Genomic DNA, 5,999 nt, shown 5'->3' with positions numbered 1-5,999 from the left:
ATGTATAGCCTCTTCATTGCTGAAGAGTTTGCCGGTGTTGAGAATTTGGATTCAAACATGGCATTTAAAACCCACAAAATGATTTTTCATCAAAAATGAAAACCAAGATTGCCATTTAAATAGAAGATCAGAGGATAAGGCAAAGAGAATCACAATGATGAGCAGAAAAATAGACGCATGGAGAGATTAGAATGGCAAAAGAACAGGGCAAAGTTAGAAAGCTTTTGATTGACATGTAATATATTGAATACTTTAGGAGTGATCAACATTGTAGGAACCATGAGCTTTATAGAAGTAATAGATATGTTGTAAGCTGAAGGCAAGCGCAATAAAATTTAAGAAAAAAATTATTAAATATCAATTGAATTGAAAAATCAATTACAAGACTGTGAACTAAGGGTGAATTTGTGTGGCAAAAGTATTAAAAAATGAGGGGATAAGTGAGGGCTGATATAGCAGGAGAAAGTTTAGGGTAGATGTTATCAGGTACCATGATGAATGATACTTGCAGAAAAAATAAAATTTACTAGGTCAAGGAGAAATGGAGTGAAGTTCTAAGTGAGGGAAAACAGGAACAGTAGTGAGCTTGTATATTTATTTCTTGTTGCTGCTATAACAAATTACTATGAACTGGATGGCCTAAAACAACTTGTGGCCAGTAGTAGTCCAAAATTAGTACCGCTGAACCAAAAGGTGTTAGCAGAGCTGTCCTCCCCCCTGGCTACTCTAAGGTACAATACATTTCTTGCCTCTTGTAGCTTCTGATGCTACTGGCATCCTTGGTGCTTGTGGCCAAATCACTGCTATCTCTGCCTTCATGGTCACATTAACTTCTGTTTCTGTTAAATCTCCCTCTGGCTTCCTCCTAAACAGACGCTTGTGATTATATCTAGGGTCCACACAGATAGTCCAAGATAACCTCTTCATCTCAAGATCCTGAACGCCTTGATTTAATCACACCTGCAAAGATCTTTTGTTCTTATAAGGTAACATTTTTAGACATTGCAAGGATTAGGAATCTAATCCCCAGGGTCTGGGGACCATTATTCAGCCTCCCACCACACGGCAGCTCCGAGAGAGAGCAATGAGGCTGAGCTAATGGGCAGCTGAAGGAGGTTTACTGAGGAAGGAGAAGCAATAAAACAGGGTAAGAAACTGCGGTTGTTTTATAAATGATCCTAAAACCCAGAAAAATTTGTACTTGGTAACATATGATCTTCCAGTCTATTTTGTCCAGAAGTTACCTTTTACAATAACACATCATTCTTCAAATTTCCCCAAGATATTTTTATTTGAATACTTTATTATAAAAACACTTTGAATATTAATGATTTTGACAAACACATAATCTTATGGTGATACTGATCCTTTGTAAAACTTTATATTCAAGTAATATGGTAAGGATTCACTCAATAACCCCTATGAAATTTTCAAGAATATGTCAATGATATGATCAACATGCTTAATTTTCAGTATGTTAACACTTCTAATTTATCACCTCTCAAATGCTGCTAAAGAAAAAAACCTTTAAAGATTTGAAAAATGATTAGTTATTGTCTGCTCTCATTGCTAATAACATAATGAACTGGAAAAGAGAAAAACACATGTTTCAAGCTGACCACAGAAATTTAAATATAAACACTGCATTGATCTTTTTAATTGAAAATTAAAATAAAGGTGAATTTGAGAAAGGAAGACAACTTTTTTTTTTCATTTTGTCATATGCTATTACTCCAACATGACCATAGTTTTCTCTACGGGTATGAAAGAAAAGACTGAAGCAGTAACTTTTTATTGCCTCTTTGAATGACAAAATCCCAGAGAGGGTTCAATACTTCTTTGACTCGAAAAAACTGATCTGTGAAATGCAGTCTTGATTTGCCAGTAAACTGCTTGCCTTCATTTATGAGGTGGTGTCTTTAAATAATACATGTGTTTAGATATAGTTAGGTTCAAATATAATTATAGAGAACATGATGAAATGTATTCAACTTAAGATTATACCAGCAATATATTACTTGTTCTTTGTACTAAATAATTCATGAGACCCTTTATTTAACAATCACCAAAACTTAGCAACATCTACCACACTGATCCACAAGGGGGATGTATTTTTAAGAACTTTATTTCTTTGTTAATACACATCATATATTGATTTTTTATTTTGTTTTCATGCAGGTATATACAATAGTAATCAAAAATAAAAAGACATAATTTAGGCAATAAATGTTTCTCAAAGCATCAAAGTTTTGTTGATGTAAGAAAAATTACTGAACCAAATGTTGGGAAATCAGAAATCATAGGCCAATTGATTTTACCAGAAAAACATTCCAGTTAACATTATATTAATTCTAACAGCAAAATTTCTCTGTATTAGCAATAACAACATAAAGAAAACCCCAGAGTAATTATAAACAAAACCAAAATCTTTTGTGTGATATTTTGCTGTAATCAAGGAAAACAAAATATCTGATGGGTAAGATTATTTTCAGCAATTTGAAACCGTCAGGTGTCTAGCATCCCATTTTATTCCATGTTTGACTATTGTATTTAAGCTATTGCCATAAAACAAAAGCTATTAACTGCATAATGCAGGTCAAATGATACTTTCAGTGAAAATTGTTTAGAGTACAGGAAATCATAACTTTAATATATTTTTTTTAAAAAAGAGCTTTTGTGTCAAAAGAATATTTGAATTCCAAGTGAAGCACATACGCATTTTGTGATTTTAAGTAAGTTACTGTTTCAGAGCCTCAGTAGTCTTATATAAAATATGGAGATAAGTTCAATTGTTTTGAACATTAAATATGATCTATATAATAAAAATAGCTAATAATCATCTAAAACTTATTATATGAATAACACTGTGTAAAACTATGTGTATATCACATGTATTCACTTCCTTAATCCCCACAGTAACTCAGTTAGTAAGGTACTAATATATACCCTATTTTACGGAGGAGGAAAATAAGACATAAAGAGGGTAGGGAACTTGCCTAAGATAACACTGTTACTAGATTGAAGAGCCAGGATTAAGACTTAAACAATTTTGCTCCAGAGGCTTCCTTTAATAATCAATAACATGATACCACAACAATAATCTGTCTCCCTAGAACATATCTAATATGATGGAATATACTATCTACTCAATAAATAATAGCTAGTTTTTTAAAACTCTCGACTCTCATCCTGCCTGTATACTTGCTTTTGGGCAATCAATACTCCTTTCTAAGTCCTAATTTCCTCATTATATGATTGAAAGTATGAATTTCATTGCTTCCCCCTAAATCACAAATTCTATGATGATGCCATTATATTATGTTTATGTAATGATGAGCAAAAAGAGTAATTTTAATTTTTTTCAATAAATTAAGTTATGAAAATTCTCCTTACTCTAATCAGATTATGTAATATATAATATATATAATATGCATTTTCTATGGTGAATACTTGTAAATCAGCAGTGAAACTCAAAATAATTACAGTAGAGTTAAGAGTAAGTTTCACTTTACTTAGAGTATACTTTGGCACACTTAGTATTTGTTTGCACCTGAGAAACCCATGTTTTGTAAGATAATTAATTCAAGAAAATGATTCTAGATGATAGCGTGTTCATATATGAATAACTTGACCTTTAGTTAGTTTCCAAAAGAGAGAAGTTTGATACATAAATGAATTTCATCTCCTTGAGCATCACTTCAAAATTCAGTCACAATAGTTTGGTGATTTTTTTTTTTTAGTGAATTCTCCCCATTCTAATTAAATTTAATAAATATTTATTGGAATTTACTCTGTCAAATACTGTAGAAACTATGCAGGAAATAAATAAATAAGACCAAAACACAGTACCTACTCTCCAGGTACTCACAGTTGCAATTGCATACCCACATACACAGACAAAGCAGAGTGAGATAAATGTGTGTGTGTGTGTGTCTGTGTCTGTGTGTTTGGAGGTGTTGATTAAGAAAACAAAGAAAACTTGAGGCTATAAATTGCTGACAGGGCCAAATAACTGAAGATGAAATAGAAATCAATGAGGCATACTACATAAGATTTTCACTGACAACAGCCACAGGGGAGTAGAATCATATCCAGTAAACTGTAATAATAGCATTAGAAAGTTTAAATACACTTTTTTTAAATTATTAGTTATCTGTTTTATACATAGTAGTGTATATATGTCAATCCCAATCTCCCAATTCAACCCACAACCCCCACCCCGCTTTCCCCCCTTGGTGTCCATGCATTTGTTCTCTACATCTGTGTCTCTATTCTGCCTTGCAAACCGGTTCAGCTGTACCATTTTTCTAGATTCCACATATATGCATTAATATATGATACTTGTTTTCCTCTTTCTGAATTACTTCATTCTGTGTGACAATCTCTAGATCCATCCACATCTCTGAAAATGGCCCAATTTCATTCCTGTTTATGGCTGAGTAATATTCCATTGTATATAGGTACCACATCTTCTTTATCCATTCGTCTGTCATTGGGCATGTAGGTTGCTTCCATGACATGGCTATTGTAAATAGTGCTGCAATGAACATTAGGCACATGTGTATTTTTGAATTATGGTTTTCTCTGGGTATATGCCCAGCAGTGGGATTGCTGGTTCATATGGTAATTCTGTTTTTACTTTGTTAAGGAAACTCCGTACTGTTCCCCATAGTGGCTGTATCAATTTACATTCCCACCAACAGCATACAAGGGTTCCCTTTTCTCCACATCCACTCCAGCATTTGTTGTTTGTAGATTTTCTGATTATGCACATTCTAACCAGTGTGAGGTGATACCTTGTTGTAGTTTTGATTTGTATTTCTCTAATAATTAGTGATGTTAAGCAGCTTTTCATGTATCTCTTGGCTATCTGTATGTCTTCTTTGGAGAAATGTCTATCTAGGTCTTCTGCCCATTTTTTGATTGGGTTGTTTGTCTTTTTAATATTGAGCTGCATGAGCTGTTTATATATGTTGGAGATTAATCCTTTGTCCATTGATTCGTCTGCAAATATATTCTCCCATTCAGAGGGTTGTCTTTGCATATTGTTTATAGTTTCCTTTGCTGCACAAAAAGTTTTAAGTTTCATTAGGTCCCATTTGTTTATTTTTGTTTTTATTTCCATTTCTCTAGGAGGTGGGTCAAAAAAAGATCTTGCTGTGATTTATATCAGAGTGTTCTTACTATGTTTTCCTCTAACAGTTTTATAGTGTCTGGTCTTATATTTAGGTCTTTAATCCATTTTGAGTTTATTTTTGTGTATGGTGTTAGGGAGAGTTCTAATTTCATTCATTTACATGTAGCTGTCCAGTTTTCCCAGCACCATTTATTGAAGAGCCTGTCTTTTCTCCATTGTATATACTTGCCTCCTTTGTCATATATTAGTTCACCACAGGTGCATGGGTTTAACTCTGGGCTTTCTATCCTGTTCCATTGATCTTTATTTCTGTTTTTGTGACAGTACCATACTGTCTTGATTACTGTAGCTTTGTAGTGTAGTCCAAATTCAGGGAGACTTATTCCTCCAGTTCTGTTTTTTTTGCCCTCAAGATTGCTTTGGCTCTTCAGGGTCTTTTGTGCCTCCATAAAAATTTTAAGACTTTTTTTTGTTCTAGTTCTATAAAAAATGCCACTGGTAATTTGATAGGGATGGCACTGATTCTGTAGATTTATCTGGGTAGTATAGTCATTTTCACAACTTTGGTTCTTCCAATCCAAGAACATGGTATATCTCTCCATCTGTTTGTGTCATCTTTGATTTCTTTCATCAGTGTCTTCTTATACTTTTCTGAGTACAGGTCTTTTACCTCCTTGTAGGTTTATTCCTAGGTATTTTATTCTTTTTTGTTGCAATGGTGAATGGGATTGTTTCCTTAATTTCCCTTTCTGATCTTTCATTGTTAGTGTATAGGAATGCAAGAGATTTCTGTGCATTAATTTTGTACCTTCAAATTTACCAAATTCATTGATTAGCTCTAATAATATTCTGGTGGCACCTT

The sequence above is a fragment of the Phocoena sinus genome, chromosome 5, assembly GCF_008692025.1.
Source record: "Phocoena sinus isolate mPhoSin1 chromosome 5, mPhoSin1.pri, whole genome shotgun sequence".
Classification (NCBI taxonomy): domain Eukaryota; kingdom Metazoa; phylum Chordata; class Mammalia; order Artiodactyla; family Phocoenidae; genus Phocoena; species Phocoena sinus.
This window is presented reverse-complemented; position numbering follows the sequence as displayed.